This window comes from Staurois parvus, unplaced genomic scaffold (assembly GCF_062004578.1).
Source record: "Staurois parvus isolate SC_StPar_1 unplaced genomic scaffold, SC_StPar_1.0 ptg000153l, whole genome shotgun sequence".
In the NCBI taxonomy this organism is placed as follows: Eukaryota; Metazoa; Chordata; class Amphibia; order Anura; family Ranidae; genus Staurois; species Staurois parvus.
In genome coordinates, this window is record NW_028317949.1 from 3,757,960 (window position 1) to 3,774,472 (window position 16,513).

General features: G+C 39.1%; 1 protein-coding gene across 2 annotated transcripts in view; it reads right to left on the reverse strand.

Annotated features, from left to right (window-relative positions):
* The window catches only part of FBXL7 (F-box and leucine rich repeat protein 7), a 281,590-nt gene that overhangs the window by 103,393 nt on the left and 161,684 nt on the right, over nt 1-16,513 (reverse strand). Inside the window, exon 1 of one of the 2 annotated variants that reach the window (XM_089674834.1) lies at nt 6,528-6,541. The exons of the other annotated variant lie outside the window; for it this stretch is intronic. The gene's annotated coding sequence lies outside the window, so the exon portion shown is untranslated. Of the gene's footprint in view, nt 1-6,527; nt 6,542-16,513 lie in introns of those variants that run through there. 2 annotated transcript variants of the gene reach the window in all.

Genomic DNA, 16,513 nt, shown 5'->3' on the forward strand with positions numbered 1-16,513 from the left:
CATCAAAACTGACATTCATTATTCATGAAAATGCGTTAATCTCTGTATTTTTGTAGAAAAGTAGTTTATTGCTCCCTATTAACTATTTAATTAAATTAAACTCATTAAGCAGGTTTAATTGTGCAGTGAACAGATGCCATGTTCATTAATCTGTCTACAACTGGAGACACAATATAACACTTTGGTAGTAACTCGTCAGCACTGACCTTTCTAAAGCCTATCTGTGAGGCAGAAAAGAGTTGTAAATTCCTTTAAATGTAATATAAAGCTTACATTTAAATTTAAATGGAAAGACTTTGAACTGTATATACTGAAATCTAAACTGTGATTAAAATGTTAGCTCTAGAAAAAACAATGTTGCTTAGCAAGTTATACATTTTTCCCTGCTGTCTTAAAGAGGAATTAAATTGAAAAAAGAAGAACATTGCTTTCTGTGTTTTTGATGGAAGAGACTTTATAAGCTTCTCTTTTTGAACATCACAGGAGTTATTTTATTAGTAGCTGCCCAATGGCTGAAAAAGAAAGATGCCAGATCTAGAAGAAGCAGCAGGGAAGATGGTGGAAGATGGAGCAATGAAGGGGAGCGTGGACCTGTGAGCATTGGAAGAGGCCAAACTAGTAGGTAGATCTATCTATATGTGCAAGAATGTTGTGCGTATGTGCACATTGTAGAAATTGCTCCATTGACCTACAGCAGATTTAGTTCTGCTTAAAGCAGTGTATTTACATATCAAAAGTTGTCCGGTTCAGCAGGAGCTGACCAAATTTCAGTAGGTGTGTACCACTGTCTGTTCAACAGAAGCTTCTGTCGAACATTTCCTGCTGGAAAACCAGCACTAACAATGGAGTCCCTGACCTTCAACAAGCCTACAGCCAATGGTGTTCATTTACTAAATGGACAAAGAATGTTCACTTAGGCTATTGAATAGGGTGTTCATTATTATTATTATACAGGATTTATATAGCGCCAACAGTTTGCTCAGCGCTTTACAATATAACGGGAGACAATACAGCAACAATACAGTTCAATACAAGAGGGTTAGAAGGGCCCTGCTCCTTGGAGCTTACAATCTAGGAGTGTTCATGTCAATCATCCATTCAAGTGCAAATAAAAATCTTTTTTTTTTACAAACGTTTTTATTAGGATGTAGACTACAAAAACCACACAACATCTGAGGTAGAATAAACAGCAAGAAAAGGCACATAAGTAATGAACTGTAATATAAAACACAGTCATAAAAAAAATAAAGATCAAGTACATGAAAGAGGTAGGCAGCAAGATAGGCAGAACAACCGCATAGCTAACAAAGATTCAATACAAATCAACTTATGATAGACCATCAATCGAACATTAAGTGTCAATGTGTTTTCCAACCATCCCATTTTCTGTTGAATAAATGCATCCTATCCAATAATTTATATTGAATACGTTCCATGAGCATGACCATATCGACTCACCGCAAAACAGAGGACAAAGGGACTACTGGTGACTACCAACGAAGGGCAATGGCCCATGGGGTAAAGACGCAGTTAGTGTGAATTAGCCTCATTAGGTTGGCTGGGATCCCCGAAATGGATGCACCCAATAAGCAAGATAAATGCACCGGAGAACCCACCAAGGCAGATGCCACCTCCGAGATCCAACGCCAGATCAAGGAAAGACCAGGATAAGCCGAAAACATATGCACAAGGATACCAACAAGGCACAAGTAAAAATCTTTGTACATTATTGTGTAATGAAAATGAATAAAACTTCACCGTATTTACTAAGCATAGTGATTATTCTCTATTTTCTAGGGACCGGACTTTATATAACTCTTGGTGCACTGTTCAAAGCCAGGTTCTGACTATAGTATAGCAGAACCAAAAGGGTTTTTTAGATGAATGGTTTTTAAACATTTGGCCCTGATTTTGAGAAGACATGCTGGTATCTGGACACTACCCTAACATTCCTGTGTACCTTTTCTCTTTGTATTGGTCTTGCTGTCAGTGCAGCATGAGAAGAAGATACTGGCAGGAAGTAAGGCTTTACCATCCCACCTTACAAGGTGCTCGCTCAATCTTGAAAGCCATGTGGCTTGTTATGATTCAGGGGGTGGACATTCTTGCTGCCCTTCCTTATGATTATACTCAGTCAATAGGGTCATCTAGGATCCCAGGCTGAGTGGAGATCGGTAATTGTGTAGCATTAGTGTAGTAAGAAATCATCATCGGGTGGTGTGTCATTGTGGTGTTTGGGCAATGTTGTTGGGCGGTGGGTCATCATGATTGAAGGTGGATCTACATCACCGGAAGACATGATTGAAACTAGATGTGTGAGAGATTATGTACATTTCTTTAAAGCACTGTCACTGGAGTTCAGCACTATGTTCGGGTTCATGGATTTTCCACTAGGTTTGCTGGAGGTTCTGCAAATTGAACTTTGCCTGATTACCTAATTCCTACTTTAAGTATAAAGCTGCCATTATCTGGACAGGCAAAAGTATTCAAGAGTATTATAAGGCTGTGTACTATCTATTTTACTGTCAAAAAGATTGTTTAATAAGAAAAAAGAAACAGGAGCCAGTGCCATGGAGACTCCTTCACGGCTATTACATGTGATATGTAGTTTAGATTGGTCATGTAATTTTGTATAGTGGCAGGATCACACAAAGGTTTTCAATTAAAGGCAAATATAAGTTAAAAAAACCATTAAGAACACATTAAACTAAACAGACATTTTATTTTTATTACCTGATTAACCTCTCCCCTACCCCCCCCCCCCCGCCCTATATCAGAAATAGTACTAAAGCGTGGCAGGGCTGCACAAAGTCACGTATAAATACATGATTCGCACTTCCAGGTAGGGAGCGTGCACACCATTGGCGGCTAGGGATGTCAATCACCGGGTCCCGGCTGGAAATTCCCTGCCGGCACCTAGTGATCGCCGTGTAAAGCTGACAGGGGAGGGACCTGTGTGTAAACAACACAGGTCTCTCTCCTGCCAGCAAGGACATGTTGCTTTGTATTTCTCTGCACAGCAGAGAAATGCAAAGCAGCATGTCTCCATGGTAAAACAGTACACAGCACACATAGTAAAATGCACACAGTTAACCCTTTGATGGCCCAAACGTTAACCCCTTCTTGCCTAGTGTCATTAGTACAGTGTGAGTGCTTTTTATTAGCACTGATTAATGTACTAGTGTTATTGGGGATGTCAGTGGCAGTTAGTCAGTATCAGAATACCTGCTGCAGTCCCGCAGTTCCACTATAAGTCGCTAATCGCCGCCATTACTAGTATTAAACAAAATTTAAATTGCAGTATATATACCGCCATTTGTTAACGCTATAACTATCATGTAAACCAATTAATTTACACGTATTGGGATTTTTTTTTAGCAAACACATGCAGCAGAATATATTGTAGCCTAAATTTATGACGATATTTAATTAAAAAATTTTTTTTTACTGGATATGTTTTATAGCAAAAAGTTAAAAATATATATATTTTTTCAAAATTGTCGGTCTATTTTTGTTTATAGCGCAAAAAAATAAAAAAACAGAGGCGATCAAACACCACCGAAAGAAAACTATATTTGTGGGGAAAAAAGGACATACATTTCATTTATGTACAGTGTTGTATGACTGCACAATTGTAAGTTAAAGTAACGCAACGCCGTATCGCAAAAAATGGGCTGGTCAGGAAGGGGGGTAAATCCTCTGCAGTGCAAGTGGAATTATAGTTAACCAAATTACCCAAATTATTCCACAAATGTAGATATTTGGGCATCTTGGAAGAAATATCACTCCCTGCAAAACATAGCAAAAGTCTCTACAAATGTCTCTGAAAAGTATCAGTTTCGAAAACACAGTAACACAATTATATGATAAAATAGAGCAGTCTTTCTTTACCGTTACTTCCTTTCAATTACAACAGAAGCAGTACTCTATGCCAGCAAATGAAGTGGTACAGTACGGCAATGTAAAGACCAGTGCCAAATAAAAGTAATTCAATGACCGGCAAGGTCTTTTCTTTTGCGTGTAATATCTGTTTCTACTTCTAAACAAAATCTGATTGGTCTTGTTCCCGAAACTACAAATCAGTGACGGCACATGTCAAGTGTGTAAAGCTAGCTAGCGTCAAATAACCTGCCGCTGCTGCTGGAAAAACAATTATTTCCCCTACAATATAAAGAAAGGTGTATGATTCTTATTTTAGAAATATTAACCTTTACACTAATACATATCCAATGATTAACATGTGGAAGGCAATTTTATGACATTATGAAAAGATTGATGGATAATATTACCACATTTTAATGTCTTGCGTTAAGTCTGGGAAACCAAAGGAGGGATATGGTGTAGCTCCTCTGTGGGCATATAATATGCATCCAATTAGCTTACAAATGCTGAGTCCTACTACATACATTTCAAGTACATAGGATCCAAAATGACACAACGACTAGTATGTTAAACAACTGTTCATATATGTCAGTGTCTCTTCACTGATCTGGTATTACAATTAGGAACTGTTGTAATAAAGACACATCTAAAATGTTGAGTAACAATTCATAAATGTGCCCATGGCATGAGTCCTTATACATCGTCTTTTAAAGTGGTTGGAAACCTCACATAATATACAGGGCGGTCTGACCATTTGGAAACTCGGGCACTTCCCGAGGGCCCGGGGTCAGTAGGGGGCCCCATGAGATGCCCCTGGTACCTTTTTCATAGGCTTTTTTGAGTTTGGGCAAGGACACAGGGGCCCCATGATTCCCTATTGCTCGGGGGCCCCATGAGTTGTCAGTCCACCCCAGATAATATATGAACAAAGAATATTCCTATCTAGTGTGTACTTGTCTCAATCCAGACCACTAGGTGTCATTTTTCTCTGCTGCTTTGTTCCTCTGCTATAAGCATGAATTGCTTCTGACAAGTATTCCTGACATCAAGACAAAAAAGGTGACGGGGAAGGAGCTCCAGCTGATTGAAAGCTGCAGCTCTGTTTCTGTGTGCTGTGTGAAGGGGGATGTGTCCCTTCCCTCCAGCCAGCTCACTGAGCTCTGCAGAGTGTAACTTCAGCTCTCCACCCCATTTTTCAGACAACTCAGACAAGCTTATATATTCTGAACTTTGAACAGATGTGGAGAAGAGAAGACTGTAGATAAACAGGTACAACGTATGTAGGGAGATTAGTTTCATCTCTATGTATCACCTTACGCCAGTCACTTCATTGGTTTTACAACCAATTTAAAGACCTGTACACACAATGAAAATATTGGACGAATGACCGGCCATTTTTTTGTTTTTTTTGCATGCTATTTTGAAAGTAAAGTGGTTACTAAAGTTATGAAATTTCCTGTATGACAAAAAGAAAATTTGGAAGTGATGTTATGCATTTCTATTTTATTTTTGGATGAAAACTGATTAACCACTTCAAGTCCGGACACTTTCACCCCCTTCCTGTCCAGGCCAATTTTCAGCTTTCAGTGCTATCACAGACAATTGCGCGGTCATGCAACACTGTACCCATATGACGTTTTTAGCATTTTTTTGAGACAGATAAAACTTTATTTTGGTGGTATTTATTCACCACTGTGATTTTTTTTTTTTGCTATATAAAAGAAAAAGTCCCAAAAATTAGAAAAATTGTTTTTCTTATAAAATTTTGCAAATAATCTTTCTTCATAAATCTTGGCCAAAATGTATTCAGTTATCTTTTTAGTAAAAAAAAGTAACCCAAATTAGTTTATAAACAAAAATATTTTTCTAATTTTTTTATTACATTTTTATTTAATTTTTTTATATTATTATTTATGTCTTTTTTTTTTAACATACTGTCACCCTAGCAGTACAGTGTCAACATAAAGACACTGTACTACTTGTGGGGGGTGATGAAGATTTTTTTTTTTTCTACACTGATTGCTTTTACACCCATAAAGGCTGTAAAAGCAATCATTTCTCCTTCTTTCTGACTGCATTCTTGCAGCCATTGAGAAATACTGTGAGAGCTGTGATTGGTCACAGCTTGTCACATGGTACAAGGCTGTTGTGAATATCCTTGTACCATGTGACCTCTGTGATCATTCACAGACTTCAAAAGTAGTAAGCAATGATGTCAGGAACTGACATTTTGATTACTGTTATTCATGTGATCACTGATTGGCCAATCAGGGATCACATGAATCGGGACCTCACACAGAGGTCCCGTACAGCAATCGGTGTTCGGAGGAAACAGTGGGCACCAGATCACAGTGCCATGCATTCCCAAGGAGCATGCACAGGCTGTGAATGTGGGCACCATTTATAAACGGTAACCCGCTCCTGCACTGCTCCCGTCCGGCCGTTTATGTACATGGGTTGGACGGAAAGTGGTTAAATGAAAATCGTACGAGAAAAAGTTTCATTCTTGTTCCTTCAAATTATTTTGGGTGAAAGCTGTGCACAAACAATCACATTATCACACTTCATAAGTGGTATTTTTCGTACTGATCGTGTGTACTAGACTTAACTATGAATCTGACATGAGTACATATGAGTTCACTCACCACCATATTGGGCACGTGTTGAACATAGCATTCCTACCTCCTGCAACAAGAATACTAGTTTATAAATCCACACCAGCATTTAGTATGCTTTCCTGTGCCAATTCTACATTGTAAACCAATTTTATAAAAACATTACTGACATTTCACAAGTATCAAATAAAAAAACCCAACAACGTATCATTTCTCCAAATAATACATACAATGCCAACATACAGAACTGCATTGCAAATTATATTGTAAGCATAACTGATCCCCATTAAATTAAATATTGTGACATATTTTCAGTTCTCTTAATAGTTGTACCAAATATTAGTTTTAGTTCATTAGAAGCCAGTTAATATAATTTTACATTGACAACATTAACCTTTCTGCTCTGTGAAAAGCATTTTTTGGCATGTAATGTAGTGATTTTGGATTCTACTGCAAGAAAAATGACCAAGATGTACTATACGTTGGTAATAATGACTTGTACCTAATTGATCGAATCATCTTAAAGAGAGAATTGTTCCTCAGTCTCTGTAATGTAAGCTTTTACAGTTTTTAATTTACTGCTGTCTACTGGTTGAACTTGGTGAACATGTCTTTTTCAGTCAAACTTGCTATAAAGATATGGGCGGCACAGTGGCTTAGTGGTTAGCACATCTGCCTTGCAGTAAATGGGTCCCGACCATGGCACCTCCTGCATAGAGTTTGCATGTTCTCCCTGTGCTTGCGTGGGTTTCCTCCGGGTGCTCCAGTTTCCTCCCATACTCCAAAGACATGCTGGTTGGTTAATTGGATCCTGTCTAAATTGGCCCTAATATGTGTATGTATGAATGTCAGTTAGGGACCTTAGATTGTACACCCCTTGAGGGATAGGGACTGATGTGAATGTACTATATATATGTAAAGTGCTGCGTAAATTGACAGCGCTATATAAGTACCTAAAATAAATAACTAAAGATACTCCTGTACAGTATATCCATGAAGCTGAAAACAGTCAAGCACATTGTACATACACACAGCAACACCAATACAAATGTGTAAACTAGCAAATTGTCAATTTTCATTACAGTAAACAGAAGCAGTGTTTATATTTGTAGACAATAGCCTTTGATGGATCCTGGTGCATGGCTTTGATCCAACCAGCTTCCTGTGTATAAAGAGTTTCATACTAATATTTTAAAACAAAAGTTTTTTTTTTCTTGGAAGAACACAAGGTCTCTGGACCTAAAGAAAACAATAGTGTGAGCATGAATCCACTTCGTGTCCCATTATTCATCTCTAATTCAATTGCAGTTCTCCCAGAGTGCTCTTAGAAAGACAATTGTCACAAAAATAGCAGTTAATATGCATAGATATTGTGACAAATCTCAAAACAATGCTGCTATCTGATTAATGGGACTGGAAGTGAAAATCCTACTCTAGCCATTGTGATATTTTATTTGCAGTACAATGCCTTTTAGGTACATTTAAGAGTTTTTCCAGTGGGGACAGGAAAGGGGGGCATTGACAGCTCATCACAGTGTTTCTGTAACAAACCTGTTTTGTTTCTGTAATATGGATGACTAAAGCCAGTCAGAGGAACCAAAGATTCTGAAAATAAAGTACAATTCAGTTTCATTACATGCACTACTGCTGCAGTTAGTACAATGTAGCGCTTACCCCCATAGGGGCCACTGATTTCTCCCAGGTTCCTTTTCCTGATTAGTGAAATAGTAGCCAGGCACACAAGGACAGTCACTTTTCTGACTCAATGAACAGTCTAGAAGGTTGCCTTTTTTAAAGTATATTGCTGGTTAACTTGGATAGGACATAGGGAGCTGTGGAATACTCAGTGAACGCTGAGCAATAAACCGAGGATGCTCTTCACTGTAATACCATTTTTAAGGACAGTCCTTCCAGCAAAGACTGAGAAAATGAACAGTGCTGGGACACCTTCAGCAATGTCCCAGACCAGGCATGCACTAGTATTAATATGCTAGGGATATCAGCCGCAACAGTCACTAGGATCCTCCATTCAGGTATGTACTCACAATGTCCCTGGATACTTGGATGCCTCCCTCCAATATCAGATAGAAAATCCCTTAGTGAATCTCCCAGACTGGATCCCCAGTGAAATCCCTCACTTAGCTTCAGAGATTTAAGCAGAACAGGTCCCCCAACTCTCCAACAGCTGGGACCTCAATGACCACAGACAGAATTTTCAGCTGAGCTGCCCAGAAGGGCAGCAGCTCTTCAGGCTCCAAGAACATATCTGCCTTAGGCTTCAAACTATTTATGCACTCCCCTGGCCACCTTCTGGGTACAACCCTGAGAAATTGGCTGATGCTACATACAGTAAATATTTAGGCTGCTGGTCTCCCTCCTCCTACCCTCTATATTCTGGAATCCTCCAGAGAACAGGAGGAAGCAATCCAACCTGCAAAGCTAACAACATCCCAAAGAAATCACAAACTGCCCCACTGACTACAGTGGAGCCCCCACAAAAAAGAGGAAATAACTAAACTTTCCTCACTTTTGTAGGTACCTATCTACAAGGGTGCTTCAATAATACATGCAATGTGCATGTGTTAATGATGGTTGCCTATAGTAGGAAAGGAAGCATGACTATAGGTATCCATAAGCATTGGTGAGACAGTGTCACCTTGTTCATTAAGGACAAAGCAACAATGTTTTTGCAAAGGAGCTGCCCAACCCACTAATACTTTGCTAAGACTTTTCCATTACTCCTTCTTCTGCAGTCGGCAACAATGCCTTGTACTTCTGGGTATGGAAGAGCACATGACCTCTTCCCGTGTGAGTCAGGTCTAGAAGCCAATTGTTAGGTCTGAGCACTATCACATAACAGTGACACCATGGATCCCCTAGTGTCCAGTGCCAGCTCAGAGATTTTAGTGCCAGCTGCAATGAAGGTAGGAGTAGTGGATAAGCACAGGCAAGGTGAGTATTAGTGTTTTATGTTCCTGCACACTTTAAAATACAGAGTAAAGCTTTTGCTGCAATACTTGCCTTACCCCTGTGACCATCCCACCCAGACCTGTAGTTCCATCTTCCAGCATCGCTCATCTTCCAAGTTGAATGTTGATCAGTATCACCAAGCCCACTCTATGTGGACTGAGGCCCCTGGGGGGGGCTTGTATTCAGGCAGTTTGGGCTGCATCCAGGAACTGAAAAGCTGAAGCGAATAAGGTAGGCTTCGAAAGAAATCCCATGTAATGGAAGAATTTTTAGAAATTATATTTTGTCCAGAGGTTTATGTGTGTCTGTAAGAATCTCACTTGTGGCACAGTTATTACAGAGTATTTTGTGGGTAGATGGACTGTGGGAATTGTGTACAATGTATATTGTGCCTAGACTTGCCTGCCATACATGCATCAAAATTCAGCTGGTTCAGCAAGGGCAGGCCAAATTTCGTTCCATGTATGGATAGGCTGGTTGTACACAAATTGGTCTATCAATCGACTTGTGTATAAAAAGCTTGTTGGAAAATTTTCTTTCAGTCAGCACTATCAGTTAGAGCCAGCAGTGCTGATCAGTGTGTTCCAAAAGTGGGGATGTCTTTCCGCTTTCAGAATACAATAGCTCAGCGGGAGGAATCTCCCCATCCACATCAAGTTTCTGGAGGGGAAAATTGAGTCATTATCTTTTATTCAACCCGTTGGTTGAATAAAAAAAAAAAAAAAAAAATACCTGTATGGCCTGCCTTAAACTCTATTTAACTATGCCCCATTAAATCACAGTGATTATTAAGCACTCTATAGCCACACTCACCCTTCTCTATGCTGTCTCTGTTTATGAAAGTTTAAAGTTGTTAGGTATTCTCTACTTGTAAATAATATATCACTTTTGGATGGGATGTCCCTTTTTTTGAAAAATGTGCATAGTTTGGATTAAAAAAATTATTTTTTACTGCCAGAATGGACAATGGTGTTAATTTTTCTTAAGCTTTGTCTCATTTGTTTCCTTGATAAATATGTGTATTGTGTCAGGAACAATGGCTATATACTCATGGCACAGAAAACTATTTGTTGAAAGCATGGAGTCACAGCTCCATTCTTGACAATTATTGTGTCTCAAAAATCCAAGTGGGTATCAATAACCAAAGTACAGTTAATAGGCAACCTAATATATTCTAACAAGATTTCTACCATTGGCAAGCTAAGTATAATGCTTATCATGCAGTTCTGTATTAAAAGAAAATGAAGCGGTTTGGCAGGATACCATAAAAATCTACTTTTATTGCCTCAAGTGTAACATGCAAAAACAGCAGTAGAACACAAGCCTAATCAATGCGATCCCATATGGACCCTCAATTATGAAACAAAAAGCCTGCACTGGCTAATCTTACTCCTTTCACTGCCTTGCCTTGTCTTCATTTAAACTCCTTCTAATGTTTCCGTCTTTCAAGATTATTGAGTACACAGGACAAAACTGTGTTTCTGCAATCAAACCAACAAACTATAGGCTTATATGTAAAGTCAGATAATCTGTTGATGATTGCTGAATATTTATGAGTACTTAAAGGAAACCCAGTATTAAAAAAAAAAAAAAAACAGCCCCCCCCCCAAAAAAAAAAAACAAAAACAAAAACTAATGGTATACTGGTAGGATATTCTCTTCCACACCTTCTCATCTCTGCCCTACCCATGCTGGGATGAAACGTTATTTAGACAGCTGGATTAATGCTGAGAGCATTAGTCAGTCATTCATATCAATCACAACCCATGTAGGTATTAATTACTGAATAATGAATATATGTTTTGTTATCAGGAAACTCATAAAGGTCAAAGTCAACAATCTATTCCACAGTTCTTTAAAGAGTGTCCAGGAGAAACAAGCTAAACTAAACTGGAGATTGGAAATTGAGATTCACCTTGCTAATTGTGTAGGCTACATTTGCTGTCATGTTTTTCAGGTATCCTTTATTCCTAACCCTCTCTCCCAAATGGAGTCAGTAATAAAAATACAAAAGGACTAAACTGTCTGATGCCTAACTTATTCACCCCACCGTATGCCAAATATCCAGTCTTAAGAGTGGATGTGCCCAGGAGAGTAAATACTGGGCTTTCAGAAATGTCAGCCTGCTATATCACTTTGAGGGCTATTTAGCATCCTGAAGTCATGCAACTCTAGTTCAAATCCTACTGCATTAAGAAGCAAACATGCTTGGGGTAATGCTCCCACTGCTGGATACAATATATTATCGATAAAAGGTTAATTCAGCAGGGAGGATGTAACCTCAATGCTGTGAATAAAATTTAATAAGACTTATGACCGTAGCATTGAAGAAGAACAGAAATTTCTAAGCTTGCCAAGATGAACACCAGAAAATAACTAACATTATGGAACTAAAATCTTAAAGTGGTTCTAAAGTCTGAAGGTTTTTTACCATTTTATGCATGAAGCTTCCCCCTCAGCCCCCTAATACGTACCTGAATCCCAAAGGCAGCTCTCTACGGTCTCTCTCACCTCCTCTCTCTCATCCACCTCTGCTGCTGTCAATCACAGGCAGTGAGAAGGGAATGGGGGTGGGGGGGGGAGATTGAGATGTGCTTTTGAGGTATCTCGCAGAGGTAGCTCGAGAAAAAGCCCACACAAGTGCCCCCAAAGCAAGCAGCTTGCTCTGGCGACACACAGCAGGAGGGAGGAGTCAGGAGTGCCATTGAGGGACCCAAGAAGAAGAGGATTGGGGCTGCTCTGTGCATAACCATTGTACAGAGCAAGCAGTTATGACATGTTTATTATTAAAAAAAATATGAACCTTTAGTATCTCTTTAGCATCTGAGAAACATTGAAATTGAAGTCAACACACTCTGGATAAAGTGGGGACAGGTCAGAAGAACTTTCAGTTTTTAGTAAAGGGTTGATTTACTAAAGGCAAATAGGCTATTCACATTGCAAGGGCAGTTTCACTTTTAAAGGGAATTGTCCCTTAGCTTAGTAGGCAAAGTGAAGTCCTGCTGACTTCCATCATCCAATCGTATGCAAGCATAAATACTGTTTTTCCATTTTCTTTGCACATGATTAGGTGTTCTATGAGAAGTGAATTTTCACTGCATTCACTAAGCTAAGTGAATAGTCAAATGCAAGTTGAACTGCCTATTTAGGTTTAGTAACTCAAGCCTGATTGTTTCCACCAGAGTGATTTGTCTTCTTCTGTTTTGGTGCCAGGTGTCTCCTAGGTTAGGATGTGAGGAACTCCACATATGTAGAAATTGTAGGTTGACTGCACTCTGATATGACAGAAAATATAAACTTTTGAATGACTGTTATGACTAAGCACTTCCTACGTGTTAACATATATCTGCTGTCATCTTTTGCTTGGGATCTGTGCTTGTTCTGTGTATGGATTTCCATGGATTTTATCTAATAAAGTGATTTTCAATCATATCAGAGTGCAGTCAACCTAAAATTTTGACATATGTGGTCACAAATTGGACTAGCATCTGATGCGGTGTGGGGGCTTACATAGGAAGGGATCACCTGAAGCAAGATCTGTTCTGTGGCTTTGGACATTTCTAGGATGTGAGGGAAACATAGACCATCATTTTATTTCTTTTAACTACAGTAAGGCAGAGGTTGGAACCTCTACCAGGTATGTTTTCTGTCTGTTACCCTGTAGGGAGATATCCCCTGATTTCTGGTGTCACTTGTTGACGCAACTTGGAACTAGAAGTATGCTAAAATATTTCCAACAGGAACACAGTAATTAAAATCTGAAAAGGATTGGAACAATTCTTCACTCCATCCACATTTACATTTAGGGTTACTTTCTTTTCAGAGCAAGAAACAAAACAACTTAGAGGGAACTGAATGCTCAATGCCAAGGTCTTGTCAGTAAAAAGAAAGACAAGTGCTTGGAAAATTAATGGAATGTGAAATGTCTGAATGAATCCATGTCCTGATGCACTAGCAACCTCATCCAACCAAACAGATTCACTGAGACCATGATGATCTTTTACATAAACGCTTTATTGAACCATGCACTGTATTTTGAAAAGCAGCAGTTATTCCTTAGTGTGTCTTTAGGCTTGACCCTGAAAAACCCCTACTGAAATTCAAAAATCGTCTAGGAACATCACCATCATATGCTATACATGTTTATGTCCACAAAGCTTTACCTAATACAAAAAAACTTTAAGTCCAGAACCATTTTATAATATTTTTTTGTCTTAATGTAACGCTGAAAGCTTCTAAATTACTTTAGATCTCGGCCGTTAAATTTCTTGTAAATGTAATGATGTAATATATTGAGTTTACCTTCATGTTAAAACTGAAAGACCTGCTCACGTAACTGAAACCTGACCTTCAATCATTTACTAAAGATTTTAGCTCAATGTCCAAGTTTCTCAGCTGGTTTTGATACAGTGCCTGTCATATACACGGCTGTTTTCCACATTAAAATGCTGGGCCAGCACATTGGAAGCAGCAAATTGAGCGCTAGTAGCCTATATACTCATACAATGTCTGCTTTCTCACCCAGAGGTCTGTGTAGCTTGTATAGGAGATCTTTAGGGAGCCGTGTTTGGAAAAGTATCAAAGGAAATGTACTCATGAGGCACTTAAACATTTGCTTCAAATGTAAAGCTTTACATGTCACTGAACATCAAAGCCTGTCTGTGTATCAAGTAATCCAGTCATTCAAACATTTTTATTTTTTTATCTCTATCTCTGTATTTTTTAAAAAAAGGTTGTTTATAGTTCAGGTCTCATGCACATGGCACAAAAAAGCAGCACTTTTTAAGGCATATGTCTTTTTTTATGCTTCTGAAATCAGAAATATAGTCAATAGTCAATGTACACGTGCATATTATAATGTTTAGATGCATATTTTAGAGAGGGTATTCATGTGTGTAAAAGATGGACAAATCCAGGAGCTCGAAGATGAGTTTTTTGCAAATATTTTATGCTGTACACAGACAATGTTTACATGGATATAGCGTACAGCTCAAGTGTACTTGATTGGATCCACCTGCTTCTGAGCACTGAAGGTCAATAGGCAGCAGGCAGTTCGATCTGCCTAGCATCATTTGTTGCTAGGTAGTAGGCAGCACTATCGTCCATGGCCACTGCTAAGGTCCCACATATATTGTAAATAATAGTATGTAATTAGCAGATGCTACTACTGCTGATTACACACTAATAATGTTTACAGGATGGGCCTGAGTGAATAAGTCACTCTTGTGGAAGCCACACATGCATAGAATGACCAATCTTCAGTCATTCATCCTATAATTTCAGTTATATGGGGCTTCTTTTTTAATATCTTTAAAAAGAGTCATAAAAACTACAAGTAATTCTTGTCTCAGACCCTGCCCACTTTAAAATCTAAGGTGCTATCACCCATCTTTTGTCACAAGTTAGCCTGCAGTTTCTTGTTTGTGTATTCTTACTTCCTTGCTGCAGTGCTGTTCCTGATCCCTTTCACAGGTGTGTTTGTCTGTGCTCACCTAAGGGCGTCATCTGCTGTTCTCTGGGTTTTATTTCCTTCTCTTCCATCACTTCCTGGCATCCTTGTTTGTCTGCCTTTATAAGACATGCTCAGTCTAGGCTACTTTGCCTGAGCAATTTCCTAGTTGTCTGAGCTCCTGTGTGTTGCTATCTCCTGTATCCTGCATTGACTACTCGTGTACCGACCCCGGCTTCGTTCTCTGACTGTGCTTGTTTTCCGCCTGTCCTGACCTCGGCTAGTCTATCGGATTTCTGTTTGTCTCCTCTCATTGTACTCTGCTCCTGCGAGCGGTCTCCTCATTCTCAGCTGGGCGTCCCTGGGGGCTGCGACCTGGTCCCAGCTTGCTGCAAGTCCATCCCCACCGTCAGGGGCTCTGGTGAAGAAGCAGGCTAGGGCTTAGACTCCGCGCAATGTAGAGTCCAATCTCAAGGCTCACTACCACAGGTGCTGACACCTTTCCGTATTCCCACCTTTGTTTTATTTTCTATGATATAAAATATTTTACAAATTTCAGTAGAGGTAGCAGTAGCTGAGCAGACCAAATCAAGGACAGCTTGCATCACTAGAGACCCTGAAAGATATAACTCTCCAGCATTTACCAAAAACTAAAATATCAGTTTTAGGTGGGCTTTCCATTACTGATGTGGTAAAATTCATGAAAATTCACTCAGGCCTTACTTTGGTGATGCAAAGAGTGGAAGCGGCAGCCAGTTTTCCAGCCTACAGTAATGTATGTGCTTTGTAAATCAAATCAATGGTCCAAAACATCACTGTGCAGTAGGACAAAATAGACTATCTAGCTACATGGTAGTTAGTTTGTTCTATCAAGATTCATTGAAAGGAACAAGTGCAAAATTGGCAAGGAAATAACAAGTAAAACAGACTACTTTGCATCCTTGGAATCCTCCTCCCTCCGCAATCTATAAAGTCCACAATGTTTTTATTTACTTTTGTTTAATTACCCTTTTTTGTCTGACTCCTGCTTCATTTTCACCTAGGTGAGAATGACATGCCCAGCAGCCTCCTGCATCAGATATTTTATGAGCCATTGGCTTCTGCAGTGCACCTGGAGGAGGGAAGACCTGGCAGTGCTTCATTGAGAGCCAGGTGCAAGAACCCAGAAGAGAGAGTCGGCTCCCAATGATGTAGACGAAAATATGGTGGCGTGAGATCCATTGTGCAGCTGGGGATCCGCAGAACACAAGAGGACCTGTAAGTATGGTAATTCCGGATAACGCCAGTGACAAAGGTAAATGGGGATCTTATAAAAAAAAGAGCATAGGGGTTGAAGTTCCTTTTAGATTCTTAATGAACAAATGTATTTTTGTGTATATTTACATTAATCATTTAAAATATCCAGTATTAGATGTGTGTTTCGTTACGATTTGTTTTTCGGACAAAAATTTTATTTTCAGAGATTCGGATGTGTACAATTCTTTGAATGGACATAATGAATGTCAATGTATCTTTAAAAAACGTTATAACAAAATTAATGAATGCATTTGTTTTATTCGTAGCATTCGGATGACTTTACATGATGTAATAGTAGTTT